This window comes from Erpetoichthys calabaricus, chromosome 10, assembly GCF_900747795.2.
Source record: "Erpetoichthys calabaricus chromosome 10, fErpCal1.3, whole genome shotgun sequence".
Lineage (NCBI taxonomy): Eukaryota > Metazoa > Chordata > Cladistia > Polypteriformes > Polypteridae > Erpetoichthys > Erpetoichthys calabaricus.
Genome location: NC_041403.2, coordinates 108,375,975 through 108,397,914, shown reverse-complemented (window position 1 = coordinate 108,397,914; position 21,940 = coordinate 108,375,975).

Genomic DNA, 21,940 nt, shown 5'->3' with positions numbered 1-21,940 from the left:
GAACCCTTGATCAAGCAGGGAAATGCAGTCAAACCAGCTAAATGACGACTCACACACATAATTATTCATATCAATGAGCCGTTATTATAATGTGCATTGATGTGACAAACATATTACATCTCAGAAATGATTAATATGCTCTAAAGACTGTATTTTAGCTCCCTTGTAAGAGGGCAAATGCTATGTGTTTGCATGGAAGAACTTGTTTGGTTTTTCGTCAGTTCATATCAGTTACATGTTGTTACTTTTCAGTTAACTGGCCAATAGGTCAGGAATATCTTAGCCAAGCTTTACTCCATCATGCCTGCTGAGCTGAAAGTCATTAAATGATCAGTGACACACAACATCCAGTTTTCATATGTTGTTGGTGCACATACATATAACAAGTTTGTGCCAATATAAAAAAAGCCAATTTTCAGCAGTGTCCAGTTCTCCTAATGTAATCGGAGCACTTGACTGCAATCATGTTGTAATAAGGGCACGAAGCTGTAAGTAGACACGTTCGATTAACACACAAGTCATCTGTGATGCCATGATGTGGCTGGCAAACATTGTGTCTCAGTCGCCAGGGTAAACCCGTGATTAATTTATTTAGAGCCAAAGTAGCTTTGACAGATGTGATAGCACTGGTGGTGGTACGTGGTGAATGACTTGTTGGTGAGGTGATTGGCTGAACCCTCAGTTTTCCAAATGGCTTGTACTTATTATTGTAATAGTATTCACTTCATTAGATGTGCCAGGTTATAGTGGCTACCCGCTCAGACGCTCTCACTTTATGCCTTTTCTAGAGCAGAGAGGAGAGGAGCTACTGTATAATGACACGTATGATTGTTACATATGCATTATTTTCACTTTTACTTTAAAACTTTTGTAAAAATAATACTTGTCCTTTATTTCCGGCCCAGTGTGTGGTTACATCTCTTTGTCGCAGGACTTATAATGTTGCTCGCGTTGTAAAGGGGGTGCGGCTGAACGCACGCTAAGGAGATACTGTTGGATCATCTGCTGTCTTTCTGCTGCAGGCGAGCTGCCTGTTCTGCTTGTCTCGCTACCCGATCATTTCAAAGCCTGTACAGCAGCTGTCCTTTGGCCACTTCGTGTCTCTGCCGCTCACGTTGTGAAGGGGGTTTGACTGAATGCACGCTAAGGAGAAACGGTCAGATCATCTGCTGGCTTTCTGCTCCTGGCGAGCTGTGTGTTTTGTTTATCGCTTGTCGTTGTTTTAAGAGCTGGGAGCACATGAAGCGTGTCTGCCAAAAGCAATCCAATAACTGCTAGGTTGGATGTCCGTTGGACTTGTTTTACATGATGTCTCATTGCCTTGTCTCGCGTGACATTGTAAAAACAATACTTGTCCTTTATTTCTGGCCCCGAGCGTGAGTTACATCTTTTTTTCGCAGGACACTGCTCAGGTTGTGAAGGGGGGGGGGGTTTGAATGCATGCTAAGGTGATGCCATCGTATCATCTGCTCTCTTGCTGCTGCTGTCGCGCTGCCTGTCGATCATTTCAAAGCCTGGACAGCAGCTCTCCTTAAGCATGGGGGGTGTTTAGGGTGGCTGAACACATGCAAGGGGAAGTGGTCAGATCATCTGCTGGCTTTCTGCTGCTGGCGAGCTGCGTGTTTTGCTTGTCGCTTGTCTTTGTTTTAAGAGCCGAGACTTCAAATTGTCTTCCGAGAAGATCACGTCTCATCTCCCTAGTCTCCCTCCCCAAGATTTTTTTTATAATAGATAGATGAATTGTGTAGAAATGTGCATACACCAGGCTTTATAACTCTGATTTTTTTTTCCATACGCATTTTCCTGTTTTTTGCCATGCACATATTTCGATGCTCGAAACCACACAAACTTTTATAAAAGAGTTCCCAGAACTGTGAATGAGGACCCCTATTGTAGGTCATGTACAAAAGGAAGTTCTTAACCAAAACAAAACCTGATTCTAAGTTCTTAGAGTCAGTTGCAGAGTACCTGAGATAGTACCAGACTATGACCAGACTATGTAGTAAGATACTAACAGGAGATGATTCTCACCTCAAAGTGCAGTCTCAGTGAACAGCAGAGCAATAGCAATACCAAGTTTAACTTCTACTCAGCTAGCCTTGTTTTTGCCTTGTGTTTTTCCTCAGTTTGCTCAGCTGGCCATCTGATTGCCTGATATTTTACCTGTTTTCATTTGATAATGGAATGTAAGTGTAATTTGAAAGTAAATAGTTCTGACCATTGATGGGTATCCAGTCAGAAATTAGTTAACTGAAAGGGTCAGGTTGCCCATTCGAATCTTTTGGAGCTTTGCGCTCTAAGGTAACTTCACTTATCTGAAGCGTTTTGTTTGATTTTCTGATATCAACGGCTAATTAAGCACAATCCATTTACCAACTGGTGTAACTGATATTGTGCAATGGAGTGAATCATGTAAAAGGATTTGCTCAATTTCTATTAAAGTCATTCCTATGGCTAATTGTTAATTTTCACATATAACAGAATGATAAGCTGATTTTATTGAAAGAAGCACATATCTTACCTACTCACTGATCTTTTGAATGTGCCATAGAATTATTTCCTGCTGGTCTTCTACCTAATCCAAAACTAAATCTATCAAGAATTATATTTAACATCATTTGAATATCAAAGGATCATTTGCTCCTTCACTTTTCTCCTTAGCGACAAATCCAAAAGTTGGAGATGAGAAGTGTCAACAATTTAAATTACATTTGTAAAAGATATGAAAAGGGAGCTGTTTTCAACACTAGTTCAATTTCAATTCTGTTTATTTTAGAGCAACACTTTTCATAGTGGGTGGCAGAGTGGCGCAGTGGTAGTGCTGCTGCCTTGCAGTAAGGAGACCCGGGTTTGTTTCCCGGGTCCTCCCTGCATGGAGTTTGCATGTTCACCCCGTGTCTGCGTGGGTTTCCTCCCACAGTCCAAAAACATGCAAGTTAGGTGCATTGGTGATCCTAAATTGTCCTTGATGTGTGTGTGTGCTCTGCGGAGGGCTGGCGCCCTGCCTGGGGTTTGTTCCTGCCATGCACCCTGTGCTGGCTAGGATTGACTCCAGCAGACCCCCGTGACGCTGTGTTAGGATATAGTGGGTTGGACGATGACTGACTGACTTTTCAGAGTGCCAGCTCAGGGCGCTGTAAGAAGCTCCCAGGTAAAATATAATTACAAACTTTATAAGTTTGCATACACATAAAGTTACAGACTTGTTTAAACACACAGCAAAAAAAGCACTTCCTGACTGACTAACATAAATGTAACATAACAATATCCATCCATTAACATTATTGTTGAACGATGGCCTGTTGACAACAGAGGATCCTACTGAACTTTGTCTATAACAAAAAAAATATGCCTTATATGTTAACTAATAATATTTTCAATTCTCTTGAAGGTCTTTGTGTAAAGGTCTGTATACATCATCATAATGATCATGTTCATAAGTGTCATAATATGCACGTTTATTAGTGTGTTTTGGGTTTAGTTTCAGTTTTGATTGATGCTTTATTTTTGCATTTAAGAACAACTGAAAATGTAATTTTCTGTTACTATCTTGCTTTCTATATTGACATGACAGAAGCATCAGGCCTGTGGTGTCATTGGATGTGATGTACTGTACTGTATGTACTGTATATGGATGCATTTCATTCAGCCTTCATCCATCGGTGGATATTCAGAGTTCTTAAGTACTTTATAGTGTAGTTAACAGAATTCTTAGTTGTTCATAGCAGTAGAACTGATTTTTGGTTCTCTTCTTTGCTTTGTGTCTCACATATTTTGATCAGCCCTTTGATTCCTTTATGCCTGATTATGTTTTTGTTTTTTTTTTACTTTTGTCTCCTTTTTGAGTACTTCTTGCCTAACCTTTATTAGCTTTCTTACCTTGCAGTAATCCTCACATGCCTTATAGTGTCCATATTACAAAGTAAAAAAAATGCAATTTGTGCTTTCCCCAATTGTTAATTAAAATTTTTTTTTTAATATTCAATTGTCAAATCTGATGACTGCACTATGCTCCAAAAATTTTGGTACAGTTGAATATTTCCCCACTGTGTAATGTCACTATTTCTTTTAACAACACTTATTAAGGGTTTGGGCACTGAAGTCACAAGTTGGTTACGTTTAACATTGGAATTTTCCTCCATTCATCTGTAATGCAGGTCTTCTACTATGCAATTGTATGGAGCCTTCACTGCAGTATTTTGCATTTCATAATGTGTCACACATTCTCAATCAGAGACAGGTAAGGACCACAGGCGGGCCAAGCAAACACCTGCACTAACTCTGCATATACAGCATGGACAGAATGTGGTTTGGTGTTGTCCTGTTGAAAAATGCAGGGATATCCCTGGAACAGATAGCGACTAAATGGCAGCATATGTTGTTCCATAATTTGTATATATTTTTCTACATGTTAATGTTGCCCTTACAGATGTGCAGGTTACCCATGCCATCCCCAATACCATGAAAGATGCTGGCTTTTGGACCTGACAATGATAACAGCTTGGATAGAACTTTTCTGCTTTTGACTGGAGAACATGACAACTTTTTTTTTACCAAAACTCGACGCCCCCTAGCTTGCTTCGTTTGCCAACCCCCCCCCCCCAGCCTGCGCTTCGCGCCAGCCACTTTGTATCTCTACCGCTCGCATATGTGGATTTTTCTTTCACCAAACAACAAATCTTTTAATTCTTGTAGATACGCCTCTTCATTGGGAAGAAACACTACTTTTCCCTGATGGCAACACGAATTAGATGATCTACAAGTCTACAACTTAAAGTTTAAATCCAAACAATATATTCAATCTGATTTCACTGTTCCATCATTTCACCACCTAATAATTTCCGCTTGTTTGCGCTAATGTGATCTTTACTATCATTTTTTTGAGACTTTCGAATTTTAGTACTTTCATTATCTCTAACCTGCTCTGCATGTGTATCGCGCAAAAGATTTTGAATTCAACTACATTCTACTTTGTCATCTACTCTTTGTCTTTTATTTTTGGCCCCGGGCGTGGTTAAATCTCTTGGCACAAGAGATCCCGTCTCGCAGGACATGAAAGTATCTCTCTGAAAAAGTCACGTCTAGTCCCAGGCTAAAAGTCTTGTCTTGTCTCAGGATTTTTTTATTATAATAGAGAGACTATTTGAAATGTTCACTCATTGGGTCACAAAACACAGTTCCACTGTGCTACTTTTCATCTCAGAGGAGACCAAGCCCAGAGAAGTTGGTAGCAGTTCTGGACCATGTTGATGCATGGCTTCTGTTTTGTATAGTAAAGCCTTAACTTGCATCTGTGGATGCAGTGGTGAATGGTGTTAACTGACAAAGGTTTATTGACATATTCCTAAGCCCATGTCTTAATATCCATTATAGTTTTTAAGACAGTAATTTCTGAGGAATCGGAGATCATTCGCATTCAGAAGTGGTCTTTGGCCTTGCCCTTTATGCACCAAGATTCGACTGGATTCCTTGAATCTTTTAATTACATTTATGGACTGAGGAGGGTGAAATGCCCAAAATCCTAGCGGTTTGAATATGGAGAATGTTTCTCTCAAAGTGTTGGATTATTCACTGACACATCTGTTGTCAAATTGGTGAGCCTCAACCCATCTTTGATTTTGAAAGACTAGGCCTTTTTGGTGGTGTATATACTAGAACACCTCACCTGCTTAATATCACCTTGTTATTTCAACTTGTCACATCGTTATTAGTACGTAACTACATCTAACTACAGCTAAGTACATCCTAACTTTTTTGGAAAATGTTGCAGGCATGAATTTCAGAATAAACATGTATCTTCAAAAAACAGGAGTATAAGTCAAGGGAGGTTATGATTAAGTCATATAACTCACTAGTGAGACCTTGTCTGGAGTCCTGTGTACAAAGTAAGTCTCCACATTAGAAAAAAGGCATAATAGCTGTAGAGAAAGTCCAGAGGAGATAGACAAGGCTAATACCAGGGCAACGGGCAGTACCCACAAAAGAAAGACTGATGCAGATGAAACTTTAAGATTAGGAAGTGCCGTAATTATAAAAGGAAATAAATATTGTGGATGCCAGCTGTTATTTTAAAATTAGTTATTACAGTTAATTTCACATTTTGTCATTGTAGACCTTAAGTGATAGGATTGAAAAGCTTTTTGGAATGAGTGGCTGTTCTTGTCAAAATTGTTCTAAAGTACTTTATTCTTGGGTTCTCTATCATCAATTGTCCCTATTGATTCATTCTGTTTAGGTGGCTTTTTTATGTGATTTAATTTATTTCTTCTTATTCCTAATTTGTATTTTCAGAACATTGGTTTCAGCAATTATTCTCTATGTTCCTTCAGTTGTTCCTTTTTTTTTAGGTCTTATTCTTTAGTTCACTTGTTCACTATTCCTAATTTTATTAAGTGTTTTTTCATTTGTTTCCACTATAATCATTTAGCATTAACCTTAAATTAATTGTTTATAAATTAAGGGCGGTGGTTCACCGGTTCTCAATTAACACTCAAATTGTAGGTTTTGGAAGGGACAATCACAAGAAGAAGAATTATAAAACATCAAAATTTTGAAATATTTTTAATGTGTATTTGTTTTCATGCTTATTTACTCTTTCTGCACCTACTTTGTGATGACTATATTTTGGCATGCAGAGATGCACCATAGCTCACATGCTAACTGGATGGGATGACCACCGTTGGTCAGGGCGCATAGATCATGCTTGCCTGAACTTGGGAATTTTGCTGCCTAAGACTAGAATTCTGTTTATGTGAAGAAGTCTGTACTCATCTAAAATTAAAACAATTTAAAATATAGATTATTTCAGTGACAAATGAAATTTTTGCCGCAAAGTTGCTAGGTTCATCACTGACCTTGTTTCATGAATTTGTCTCTTATTTTTTGTTTTTCCTGCCCCCCAGGATGTTTGGCCAGGCCAACATGACATCACAGACCTGTAGTAGCCAATGATGGAAAAAGAATGTCAGTCTACCTGCCCGAGTTGTATCACATGCATATTGTAGCATACACCACAATACTCTTTACACCACTTGACACTTCAGCTGGATTTGAACCCAACTGCATTAAAAGAAATACATAAAAATACAACTTCCCTTAACATTATGCTTTATGGAACAGCCCGATCTGAGCTGCACATGCATATACAAAGTTCTCAGTATTTTCATCTGAGGGTTACAATGAGAATTTATGAAAATACACTGTTGTTCTGCATAGATTCATTGTACGTTGTGTCTTCACTGCTGGTTTACCCATGTTATTCTCCTTGCTATGTAGCACAGAATGAATAGTGACAGGGACAGCTTGCACAGGCTTTGTGGATGTTAGTTAGTCATAGTGACAGAAGCTTGGGAGACACAGAGAGAGATAAAGGTCTCGGAGTATAATTTTTTCTCAGGGGGGATAATCGTGCAATTAAAGTCACATTTTTGGCCACAATAATTGGTCCAGCCTAGTTGGCAGACACTTTGCTAGACCTCAGGGACATTTAAAAGACCATTGAATCATCAACAGCCATACCACCTGAGTTTCACAACATCTAAGCATGTTCAGGCCTGGCCAGTACTTGGATGGGAGATCATCTTAGAAAAGCTAGGGTTGTTGCTGGTGTTGGTGAAGCCAGCAGGGGGCGCTTACCCTTTGGTCTGTGTGTGGATCCCAACACAGATGAGGTGCAGTGGCAGGGACACTGTGCTGTAAATACTGTATGTTACGTACTTTGGAAGACATGTAAAATCAAGGTCTTGACTCTCTGTGCTCAGTAAAGATCTCTGGGCATTATGGCCTTCTCCATTCTGGCTGGCTAATCATACCCTGTCTCTAATTGTCTATTTTTCTCACCCCTTCACCACCTAATAGCTAATGTATGGTAAGAATACTGGTGCAATAATGGTTGCTGTTGCATCATCCAGGTGGGTGCTACACATTGATAGTGTTTGGAGTGGTTGCCCTTTGTTCTTGTAAAGCACTTTGAGTAGTGAGGACATTGCTATATAAATGTAATTTATTATTATTATTATTATTATTATTATAACCCAATAAAAACTAGTTCTGTCTAATCAAAACTAGTACAGTTTCTTCTTTCCCATCGACTTCAACTCAAGGTAAGGTAAATTCAGTGGCTTTGTTCATCACTAGTCTAAATTGATCTAAGAGCCAGCATCAATGAAAGAGAAGATTGGCAGAGGATTAGAACAATTTCTACAGGCAGGTAGGTGACAGCAGAGGTTCAAATTCCAGCCAAACTGGAATCTGGCAAGGAGACCCATACTAGTAAGGGCATTTCAGGGGTTAATATTATTTCATGGCAAACCTTTACCTCTGGCCTGTTCTGTGATCCACTACTGAGCATTTAACCTGCTCCAGCTGCAGAAAAAAAATAATTTCTATTGACTTTTACTTATAGAGTGTTTTGAACATAGGAAGGACACTCAATAAATTAAATGTTTTATTATTATTATTATACTTATTGGTTAATAAATTCTGTATTTGTTGATAGTAATTTGACTTGTGACATTTACAGTGCATCCGGAAAGTATTCACAGTGCATCACTTTTTCCACCTTTTGTTATGTTACAGCCTTATTCCAAAATGGATTAAATTCATTTTTTTCTTCAGAATTCTACACACAACACCCCATAATGACAACATGAAAAAAGTTTACTTGAGGTTTTTGCAAATTTATTAAAAATAAAAAAACTGAGAAATCACATGTACATAAGTATTCACAGCCTTTGCTCAATACTTTGTCGATGCACCTTTGGCAGCAATTACAGCCTCAAGTCTTGTTGAATATGATGCCACAAGCTTGGCACGCCTATCCTTGGCCAGTTTCGCCCATTGCTTTTTGCAGCACCTCTCAAGCTCCATCAGGTTGGATGGGAAGCGTCGGTGCACAGCCATTTTAAGATCTCTCCAAAGATGTTCAATCGGATTCAAGTCTGGGCTCTGGCTGGGCCACTCAAGGACATTCACAGAGTTGTCCTGAAGCCACTCCTTTGATATCTTGGCTGTGTGCTTAGGGTCGTTGTCCTGCTGAAAGATGAACCGTAGCCCCAGTCTGAGGTCAAGAGCGCTCTGGAGCAGGTTTTCATCCAGGATGTCTCTGTACATTGCTGCAGTCATCTTTCCCTTTATCCTGACTAGTCTCCCAGTCCCTGCCACTGAAAAACATCCCCACAGCATGATGCTGCCACCACCATGCTTCACTGTAGGGATGGTATTGGCCTGGTGAGGAGCGGTGCCTGGTTTCCTCCAAACATAATTCCTGGCATTCACACCAAAGAGGTCAATCTTTGTCTCATCAGACCAGAAAATTTTCTTTCTCATGGTCTGAGAGTCCTTCAGGTGCCTTTTGGCAAACTCCAGGCAGGCTGCAATGTGCCTTTTACTAAGGAGTGGCTTCCGTCTGGCCACTCTACCATACAGGCCTGATTGGTGGATTGCTGCAGAGATGATTGTCCTTCTGGAAGGTTCTCCTCTCTCCACAGAGGACCTCTGGAGCTCTGACAGAGTGACCATCGGGTTCTTGGTCACCTCCCTGACTAAGGCCCTTCTCCCCCAGTTCTGACATGAACTGTCAACTGTGGGACCTTATATAGACAGGTGTGTGCCTTTCCAAATCATGTCCAATCAACTGAATTTACCACAGGTGGACTCCAATTAAGCTGCAGAAACATCTCAAGGATGATCAGGGGAAACAGGAGGCACCTGAGCTCAATTTTGAGCTTAATGGCAAAGGCTGTGAATACTTACTGTATGTATATGTGCTTTCTCAATTTTTTTATTTTTAATAAATTTGCAAAAATCTCAAGTAAACTTTTTTCACGTTGTCATTATGGGGTGTTGTGTGTAGAATTCTGAGGAAAAAATGAATTCAATCCATTTTGGAATAAGGCTGTAACATAACAAAATGTGGAAAAAGTGATGCGCTGTGAATACTTTCCGGATGCACTGTATGTTATAAGAGACGCTGGGTTTCATTCCTAGTTCAAGTTTCATTTCTTTGTATTTAACGTTATTGTTGCCATTTGAATATTTTGCAATTTTTATTTTTTTCTTTTGTACAGTACATTGTAAGAAAGATCAGACAGTTTGGTCACTAAAGAGCTTTCCTGATTAAAAAGTGAATGGTAAAACTCAGAAATGTGAAATGTGCAGCAAGGTGCAAAAAAGGTTTCCTGTTGATTAGGGAAAAGTTGCTGTTGACGTGGAGCTCCATCTTCCTCAGATGCTGGTCTTCAAAGAATGGTCAATTGCGGTAGCTTTGGTATCTATAAAGTACTGACCTGGAAGGGGCGGGGCTTTGGAAACTAAGTCACTTATCCTTAAGCCAACAAACCTCTGAAATGGAGGTGAAAAGACAGATGATGTTAGTAATGATGCCCCCTCTCTACTTTGGGTAGTATTGCCTATGTTTTTAGAGCTCTGAAGATGTCCCCTAAGCACATGTGCTTGACAACTTATTTGTTCCGTGGTAGGTGTTTTGTGCACATCAGATTGAAGATAAAAGGGCAGAACTCCCCTAATGCCTACTGTTGTGTATATAAGGCTAAGCCAGTCTCAATGTTAGTGCTGGACCATTAGTTTATACTTTTGTTTGTCATCTCATCTTCTAGAACTCCTTTTACTTCTGTTTTTAATTGTTCGACTCTATTTTTTGACTTTGGTCAGGTATTATAGACTTGGTTTTGTTTGTTTAAAGTTTACTTTTTCTTAAACCCTTTTTGATTCCTGATGATTCGGTTTAGTTCTTGTTTTGAAATTTTTGTTAATAAGTCTTTAATTATAAACAATTATTGTTTGTGTTGTTTGGGATTTTATGGTTCCCCCCTTTTCCCCCCTGTATTTTTTTCAGTCTAGTCCATTTTGACCTGTGCAGGCCATTAAGTCTGATTCTTAAATTTGTTTCTAATTTCCTGCAACATTCCAAAGACTCATATGCTGGACTGACTCATGTCTTCAAGAATGTTTCACGGGGTGCAGTAACACCATATCCACGGTGCATTCTTGCCTTGCACTAGGGACCTCTAATGGATAAAGCACACTGGACAAGTTTTTAAATTTGACTTAATCACAAATTATTTTGTAACAAATCAAGATAGTATAAGAAGTCTGGATGCTACAGATTTGCATGCAGCTGATGTGGAATTTTAGAGTAAAACATTGTTTCTCATACACAAAAAATGAATGTGATTATTCATTATTTAATGAATATTTTCATAATGGTTCATCAAAGTAGACAACCTTTGGTGCTATAATAGCCAACCTGTGGTAACCCTTTTGATTCAGAATGGCAGTCCTTCTGTGCAAGTCACCAACTCTGACTCCAGCCAAAAAAAATCCAGACCATCATATCCTCCTCCATGTTTGACAGCTAGTGTCACACACTGAGGAGATATCCATACACCAACTTGACAGCATACAAACACCCTGCGTGATGAACCGAAGATTTCAAATTCTGATTTATCAGACTTTCTTCCAGTCTGCAGAAGTGCACATCCAGTATTTCAAGGCCCTCTTTATTCCTTTAAAGAATGGCTTTTTCAGTCACTCACCCTGTTAAACCTGCAGCACAAAGTCTCCTTTTCACAGTAAAAACTGGGACTTGCTTTTATCAACCACTGTTAAGTTGTGCTTGAAGATGCTGTGCTGTGAGGTGCCTATAATGTAAGCTGCTGACCCTTAGAAACTTGTCTTCTCACTTGGTTTCTTCCAGTTTGCAATTTCCTTTGGATTGTGTAGGACACTGTACTAACTGACACTTTGATGGTTTTTTTTTTTGCAATTTCTCTAAATGTAAGTCTTACGTTTCTAAGGGTAATAAAGTTCTGTCTCATTTAATTTAATTGCAGTTTTCTTTACATTATCATTGGAACTTTCTAGAGTGTAATATTGCCCAAGTAGTACTTCAGACAGTGTAGTAATACAGTCTGTTCCAACTCTGCTTTAACACTAGAATTACCAGAGCCTACGAAAAAACTCGTAGATTCGGCCCACCTTAAATCCGTTCGCACCTCCCCGTCAGCGTCTTTTGTCCTGTAAATGTGCCAATAAAGACAAGCAGCAAGCAGCCGGCTATTCCATCCCCCACCAACGCAGAATGTGCACAAAGTTCTCCCAGCTCATGCCTTGATTGATTATCTGGGAGTGAAGTGCTAGAGTTTTAGAGTGGAAATAACAGATCATTATTTGGAACACATGCATTTCATGTGTGTTCCGTTTCTGCAATAATCTGAGTAAACACATTGTTAAAACAGAAACATTTTTCATATTTTAGTAGTAAATGACAAAATGTTGGCATAAACTATATAATGTGTGAAGCCTGAAGTCCAAAGATCAAATAAACATTTTCACAAAAGGTTCAAGGAAGATACAACAGCTTCCGTGGTGTAACGGTAAGATTTGCTGACTTATAATCAAGAGTCCCCGGTTCAATCTCGACTGCCTCCTATATTTGCCGTTTTGAGTAGTGAGCTGCTCTTATTGTTAATATTATACAGTACACACATACATTTGGTTTGCGTCTGTAACAGATGTTGTACATTTATAGGACTTGTAAAAGTTACCTTTTTTTTTTCACTTTTATTCTCTCAGTCACAATCACGATACATACTACCAGGGATCTGACACTGTTAGTTTTTATTTGAAACTGGTAGTAACTGTAGATGTGATTGGTGTTTTGAGGCAATAGAACTGGACATTCTCTGATCTGGAGGGATAAAAGCTGACACACAAACGCTGGTGAATCTGCCTTCTTCGTATCTCAACGTCACTTGATTGATTGATTTTTATTCAGTTTTATTGAGTGTTCCTGCTCACTCTGAATTAGTATTCGCCTTATGGTCTATGATGTCCAAAAAAAAAAAAAAAAACAGAGACATAGTTATATATGAAATTTTGAATTATTCATTTTATGACCTGTATAGTACATTTCAGAAAACATTGTGGCACGGATGCAACATTATTCATATTCATTCGCATAACACTGCATGTTTTTTCTTCTCCCAATCTTGCCAGTCCCCACATGTTGCTGTTTCTTTTGTACTCCAGGACATGCAGAGGCAACAATAGTACAGAGAGGTCAGTTCAGCGCTATATGCAATCATCAATCATCAATACTGATGCTCTGTGTAAGAAAGGACAGAGACGGTTATACTTCCTTAGAAGGCTGGTGTGGCGAGCGCCCTCTTCTACGTGGTGGTGTGCTGGGGAGGCAGCATTAAGAAGAAGGACACCTCATGCCTGGACAAACTGGTGAGGAAGGCGGGCTCTATTGTTGGCATGGAGCTGGACAGCTTGACATCTGTGGCAGAGACGGGTGCTCAGCAGGCTCTTATCAATTATGGAGAATCCACTGCATCCACTAAACAGTGTCATCTCCAGACAGAGGAGCAGCTTCAGCGACAGACTGCGCTCACTGTCCTGCTCCACTGACGGACTGAGCAGATCGTTCCTCCCCCACACTATGCGACTCTTCAATTCCACCCTTGGGGGGGGGGGGGGCGGTGTGTGGTAAACATTAACATTATACAAAGTTATTGTCTGTCTTTACCTGAATTTTTATTACTCTTTAATTTATTTTTATTTTTTTTTTTGTATCAGTATGCTGCTGCTGGAGTATGTGAATTTCCCCTTGGGATTAATAAAGTATCTATCTATCTATCTATCTATCTATCTATCTATCTATCTATCTATCTATCTATCTATCTATCTATCTATCTATCATTCTATCTATCTATCTATCTATCTATCTATCTATCTATCTATCTATCTATCTATCTATCTATCTATCTATCTATCTATCTATCACATTCAAATGTTAACAGTTCAAAACATGCAAGGACTGTCTGTCCTACATTAACGACATGTGTACCTGTTGCAATGTTCCAAATAACGATCTATTATTTCCGCTCTAATACTCCAGCACTTCACTCCCAGATAATCAATAAAGGCATGAGCTGGGAGAACTGTGTGCACGTCCTGCAGCTGTGGGGGGATGGAATAGCAGGCTGCTTGCTGCTTGTCTTAATCGGCACATTTACAGGACACAAGATGCTGAGGGAGAGGTGCGAACGGATTTAAGGTGGGCCAGATCTACAAGTTTTTTGTAGGCTCTGGTAATTCTAGTGTTAAGACAGTCAGTGTTTTTCAGTAATAAACAGAATTTGGGACACCTGCAACTTGCAAGACTTAATTTACTTTAATTCCTGCAAAACATTTTACTGCCAGACTTACTCATATTTTCCTGTATTTTTTTTCATCAACTCTTTCTAGAATTTCTTTAAAGGTTTCAGTAAAGTTAATACTTAACTTTTCTCTGGGTCTTTTATATCCTGAACCTTTTTCTTGTTTATATCCTTTATTTCTTTCTTTACAAGCTCTTATATCCCCATATGCTTCTTTATATCACTCGTTATATCATTTACGTTTTGTTCTTCTCCTCACTCTGTAGGAGGAATTATGAGTCCAGTAGGGGATGATGCTGCTGACTTATGGGGGTATTAGTTGTAACTGGCTGCAGGGATAAAAAGTCCAAGTTCAGTTCCATTAGTTTATGAATAAACAAACCTCCTGGAATCTATGAATTCTAACTGCCCGCCTCACTTACAGTTTTGCTCCCACTTTTGCTCTTAGCTGGTCCTGGCAGATATGTTCCTTGGCCTGTCTGTTCCAGGTCAGTCTCTGGTAGGCAGTACCGTGAACATGAGGTCCATTTAGATTTTGATGAAGCTCTTCTGGTCAATGTGACCTTGTGATGTATGAGCCTGACACTTAAGCTTACATTACATACCTACATTTTAATAACATATCACAGACACACGCATAAAACTTGCTAAAAACTACTTCTTGTAAAGCACACAATCAAGATGAAAATATCTGTGAAAAGAGCCAAAACCTAGGACAAAGAAGATAGAGTGCCAACATCTTAAAGAGTGTTATGACTGTTGTGAAGGACAGCCGGGTCCCATGCTCAGCAGGGATGCCCCTGCTGCATCTGTTCCGGGGGAGCCACCATGGGCAGCTCAATACCTTCCCCAGGACGCTTGGTGGCAGCCTCCCTGGCGGACGATGATTCCCCAGCCTGGCGCATGGCTCCATGGAACATGGAGTCCTCCACAGCCTGGTTGGGGGCTTGGATGGCCGCCAGGGGGAGCTGCATGGACTTGGCTGCCCGGCTGGTCAATTCCTCAGCCCCACCCGGAAATGCAGTTAGGCCCAGGTGATCAAGTACCTGGAATACTTCCGGGTGGGGTATAAAAAGAGCCAGCCACCACCACTCGAGGAGCCAGGGTCGGGAGGAGGAGGACTACGCTTGTGGAGGAGGAGTGGTGGGAGAGAGAAAGAGAATTGTGCTATTTTGGTGTGGAAAAGAGTGCTTTTTGGGACTGTGTATTGCCTGTGGGTCATGGGGAAGACGTGGACCCACGAGTGAAGAAGAAAATAAAAGTCCTTGTTTTATACGTGTCTCTGTGTCATTCTGTGCCGGGTCAGGCGCCTATATAGCGCCTTTTCTACACTGTGTTACTTTAAAAATATATTTTGACTGCGAGGAATGTTTTCAAAATGAATGTTATGATTTTGTAGGTATTTTGAACTATAAACAATTTAATTTTCTCATTTCCACTCTGTTATTAATGTTATATTTTCTTGTTACTGTTACGTAATTTTTTTTTTTGGCTCATGCCAGATGAAAGCTAATATAGTGGATACATTCTATAAACAATTTGCAAGTGATGAGGTGAAGAATTCTTGTTACAAAGTCTCTAGTCCTGGTTTTTGACTAAGTACATTGTTTTGCTATTTTAACTAAGACACTACTAGTATATCTCCCTGTTTAAACCCTGTGTTAATTTAGACTCATTTTAGACTTCTGTTCACTCTGTACTTTTCTAGCAACCTGCCATTTTTCTCATTCTGGCAGAATAAATAGAGGCAACCCACTGTTGAAATGTGACACAACCTCCGTAACTCTTTTGACGGTAACATGTGTCATTGCCAATAACAAAATACCCAAAAATGCTTCTCAGCATCCAAAATAGAAAACAAAATATTTAAACAATAAAAAAAAAGAAAAATCAAACAATTGTTTATCAATACAAAAATCATAACAATGATGATATCACCTTGACTTGAATTGTTCGCTATTCATGCTGCCATTTTGTGTCTGTTTTACATTGCTATAGCAATATTGTGTAATGACGCCAGTTGTCACGGCAAACACAACCACATGGTTAGCATCATTGAGCTTCCAGTATTTAAGATGGTGGCACACCACATCTTGTGTCCTTTCTTTAGAATTTCTGAAAAAAACTTCTTGCTATGGGCCTCGTGTTTATTTTGCCTTAGGGACTGCTTTTTGGTAATTTTGGCTTTAGATCTTGCTATATGTTTTGACCGCTGAATTTTCTCTTGGATTTTGCATTTTGTCACTAGAACTTTTCACCTTTTGTTACTGACTCTTTGCCTACCATTAAACTGTAATTTTTTTAGGTTAGGTTTAGGGTTTGCTCTTTTTACAATTTATCTCCTGGTCCAGCCTTCACTGTTGCCAATCATGTACACTCTGTTTTTCCTAGTATCTTAACATACTAGGTTTGACCTATTGTTACAATTAAATCTCTAATTTTCTTGTTTGTTTTGAAGGCAGCTATACGGGCGCTTCAAAAAAAAGACATACAGGTATTGTTAGGATTTCCTCTGACCTTGTTTCTGAATTGAGTACTGGGTTGTGATTTCATCTGTCAAACTGCTTTTCTGGCTTTTTAACTAGTTTCCTGTCACTGACAACATCTCTGCTAATTCCTTTTAATGTGTTTGTGTCCCACTATTACTTCTTGGTTCGACTCTAGCCTCTTGTTGCAAACTGGGTCACATCAGCCATCCCCACAACATCTTAATAATAATAATAATTCATTACATTTATATAGCGCTTTACTCAGTACTCAAAGCGCTATCCACACAGGGAGGAACTGGGAAGCGAACCCAGAATCTCCCACAGTCTCCTTACTGCATCTTACATTTACTAAGTGTCAATGGTCTTTGATGTCAAGACATGGTGGCCAACTTGGGTCCCTGGAAATCAGTGGGGATGGTCAGTGAACTAAATAGAGAGAATAAATATAGTTTTAAAAATACATAAAGCATTGCAAAAACCTGACAATGGAAGAAAGAGATGTAAGTGACCTGTAAAAGAGTGAAAGAGAGATAGGAATTGAGTGTGGAGGAGTATTTTGGGTAGACACAATGTGGAAACACATCTTGTGCTGTCATTGATTTTTTTATTTGTTATTTTTTTGGTGCTCTCTGTAATGTAGAGTGAAATCCCTTAGATCTGTGCAGCAGCAGCAGCAATTGCCACTACACCACCATGCCATCTAGGCTTTACCATATTCAAAATTAAGAATTCATTTTTCTTCCATTATCATACAAAGGTATGAATGATTGATTTATTTTTAATTGCAGTCTGAAAAATAGCATTGTATAGTTTTTCCATATTTCTTTGTACATTTGAATCACATTATTAATTGCCAACGACAGTTAAAAATCCATACCAAATGATTTTCATCAAGTGCTTTCACATTCTTTAAGATTTCTGAGGAATGATAAAAAGGCCTATGAAACAGATGGAGAGCTAGTGTGAAATTCCAGCAACGTCTCCAGTAGCAGCTCTTTTCTTTTCATCTCAATCTTTCTTTCTCACATACCCTTTACAGACAGAACCGACCCCCGAGGTGCAAATCAAAGGCATTCTTCACAGCTTTCAAGCCTCCCATTAGCTTAGCCGGGCTGCACTAATCTGTAAATGTCAGGTGTCAGAAGGCAGTTCTTTGCTGAGGGTCTTCCATGTGGTCTCAGAATAATGAAACAAGAACACAGACAGCCAAAGGGGCTTTCACAGATCCCATAGCTGATGCTAAGAAAATAGTAACTGGGTGTCAAGAAAAACTAATGTTGGATCAAGGCGTGTTTTCTGGCTATACGCCCCAAAGTAGCTAGCCTATCTGGTTTGTGGGTCATGTGAACCTCCTCTGGCTAGAAGCTGTGTAGGCCGTTCATTTTATGGGAGTTTGAAGCATATGGAGAAACACTTGCAGAGCTCAGATGCATTTGACTTTTTTATGAGACAAACTAAAACAAGTGTATTTACTTTTCCTTAAAGGCTTGTGATGAATTGCAGATTCAATTCACTAAAATTATATTATTGTAAAAGCCAATCTTAGAAAGCTAATGTTAATGTTAAATTCACATAACTGTCTGCTGTAGAATATCAGTTTCTAGTTACTTAGATTATGGTATAATCTTTTACCCCCTGTAAGTTAACTTGAAATAGAACTTTCTTAGATATTCCTGAGTGTTAATTAAACCAGGAAATAATCTCACTGTTAGAAGCATGGACTGTTAGATTAGTTTACAAATAGAACATTGGCATACAATTTTATGACCATTCTGACCTTCACCTTATCTTTCTACAAATTTTAATGAACACATAAAACTATGGCCAGATGACCACATATACAGGGAAATTAAACAAGATAAGTAAACCTTAAACAGGCCTTCCTTTAAACAAGAACTTTTCTTTGTAATTTAATTTTTGCTCTATTTTTGTGTGAACTGTATTGCTTTGAATTTTACTAAAACTTTTAAAATGAAGAATCTTAGATTATGGAATTATTTGAACACGCATCACACTATTGCATGAATTGTGCTATGAAGTAAGCTAAAGTTGCAGAACCTTGGAAATTTTGGACAAACGCAACTACAGTTATAATATGTGAAATAGTGACATTAATAAAGTGGTATATTGTATAAATGGTTAATGTTTTATTATTCAGGATATTAATAACTGTTATAAATATAAGATGCTTCATAAACTTTGTCCATTTACATTATCTAAAAAGTTAGAAAGGAATTGTTGCACCTATTTCAGTGACCCTTTACATAAAATATACAAAAAATGATATATTTATTTAAAGAATTAAACACAAGAAGAGGGACACAAATATAAAAAAAGCAAAAAAGCAAATAAACAGACAAAACAACAAAACTTACTGCCTGTCTGGACCTAACTGTATGGGTACTCTATCAGTTGAGGTGACACATCCACTTGCACATCAAGTACAGCCTAACTCACCTCTGTTTTATCTCTTTCTCTATATATCTGTGACTATACCATATACTAATGCTGTTGTCAAAATAATATAAAGATTATAACTCCCCAGTTGCCCACAGCTGGCAAATACCTTCTTTGAATCTGGGGTAATCGATAGTCACAACTGAAGGTGTACGAGGGCAAGGGGAAGGGCCTGGGGAATGTGGAAGAATAATTTAAGGGTAACATGGCATTCATCTTAAAAAAATAGCATAAAGGCTTAATAAATGTCAGAAACCTGTTCAGGAACACCAGAAAACCAGATATAAAGGTCAAGTGAACAACAAAATGTACACTGAAATATAAGAACTGCTTTAGGAAAAATACGGAGATGGTCAAGTAAATAAAGAATGTACCAGAAGAAAGGTTGATGTAATATATAAAATGTACTGAAGGATGACTAAGAGATGACTAAGCAGATGTCCTATAAATGAGAATGGACAGTTGTTATATGCACAGAAATTTAAAGAGTGGTGGCACAACTCAAAGGTACAGTGGAACCTCGGTTCACGACCATAATTCGTTCCAAAGCTCTGGTCGTAAACCGATTTGGCCGTGAACCGAAGCAATTTCCCCCATAGGATTGTATGTAAATACAATTAATCCGTTCCACACCATACGAACTGTATGTAAATATATTTTTTTTTTACGTTTTTAAGCACAAATATAGTTAATTAAACCATAGAATGCACAGAGTAATAGTAAACTAAATGTAAAAACATTGAATAACACTGAGAAAACCTTGAACAACACTGCAATAGTTTGCGCTATAGTGCTACCAACCGCTGGCTAAAAACACTTTTTTTTTTTAATGAGTTTTAAGCACAGGGAAAAAAATGAACATTTGAAAAAATCTGTAATTTAATAAACCACCAAGAAAAGTAACATTGCAACAATGCACGCTACGAACCAATTGCTGTAAACAGAAGTGAAAACAAAATCAAGCCCAGTGCATTCTTTAACTGCCTTCCTACTTTATGTGTCCAGCCCTCTCTCTCTCGCGCCTGTCTCTCTCTCTCTCTCGCGTTGCCTCTGTCTGTGTGTGTGTGTGTGTGTGTCGCGCTCTCTCACTCTCTTTCTCTTGCTCGCTGCACAGGAAATGCACAGGGAGAGACTGAATATGTACAAACCGAAAGGGAAACTGGCTTGTTCGTATACCGAGTGTGTGGTTGTGAACCGAGGCAAAAGTTTGGCGAACTTTTTGGTCGTAAACCAATTTGTACGTGTACCGAGACGTTCGTGAACCGAGGTTCCACTGTATATGAAGAACCATAATATAATATAACAGACTTTTATTTTATATAAATCATTTGGGTGTAAACCAATGAACTAACCAGAGTAAAATGTATGCGTTGACTAACACTATATGAAAATTCAATAGTTTATAAAATGAAACTCTAGTCTTTGTTTCTCTGATCATTCTGACCATGCTGTAACTGACTGCTTTTGAAGAATGCTCTGTCCAAGGCATTTTGCTGAGGAGTAATTAAAAGATACAATAAACAGCTTTTCTCCAGCATGATTACTGAATTGTCCTGTTAGAGCAGGCATGTCAAACACGCGGCCCTGGACCGCATGTGGCCCGCATGACAGATCCTAGTTAGCACTGAACTTGTACAAAATGATTACTATCGTTTGTGATTGAATCATTCTGCATCTTCGGTGTTACTTATTGACTTTTCTTACTTCTGCCTTCTGACAAAAGCGCGTTTTCCCATGGCATTACGGTACTGGAAACGTCATCTGCTAGTATAGCCATGAGCCTTGACAAGTTAATGAGCCGCAGCGTCACAACTGATGTGCTAGGCTGCAGCAGCGGGCAGCCTTAGGCATGTGCAAACTGTGCACCTGCACAGTGCCGCCAGATCCCAGGGGCTGCCATGCCAATATATATTCAATATAAAACACAAAGAAAATAACGACACAGCTGACGGCAATGTGGCCGAAAAACATTGTGTTTCTTGTTAATTAGTACGCTGTATTTACAAATGTCGCTAGAGTCGGAGCAGTAAGCTATATGTAGTATTATAACGTTCTGCCATAATGAGAATATCATGGGCCGCCACATGGTTTTCAAGTTACGGACACGCGTATATAGAAGCGTGTCATGAGCACGAGGCGGCTATGCAGTGTCCACAACGGATGTGGCCATCCACCGTGCATAACATACCGTATTGACATTGCCAGGCGAAGGGGCCACCGATTCTTTCTCTGCCCAGGGCCGCCACGAGCCTAGAGCCGCCCCTGCTAAGGCTACACTACTGTCTGGGCTGCTGAGACTGGCCACTGGGCAGAACTGACCATCACGAGTAGTAATAGCCCGCATATTTTCACGTATTTTTGCTCTAGTTTCATGTCATTTTATGCTAGTATTGTAACGAACAGTTAGTGCAGACTACAGCTGAAGATCTGAAGTGGACGCGAGAAGTTGGTGAGTTGTTTATTAACATATTTTTGTGATTTTGAGTTTGCAAAATTATTGTAGGTCAGGTGGCTTTTTGCATATCGGCTTATTTTACAATATAAACTTTGAAGTAAACTTAGTAAAGCAAAATTTGATTTTTGGAGGATTTTGTTTTCCAACTTGAATTACTGAGCAATGAATTCAGTGAGCATGTTTGTGATTTCAGTTCGCACAAACAGGGCATTGCGCTGTTCTCTTACAACGTTAAGAATGCGCCTGAGAATATCCAAATGGAATTGATTGAAGTGCAGTCAGATTCTATTCTGAAGGCAAAATACAACGAAGTTGGTGTGCCAGGCTTGTATGCTTACCTGCCACCCTCGTAT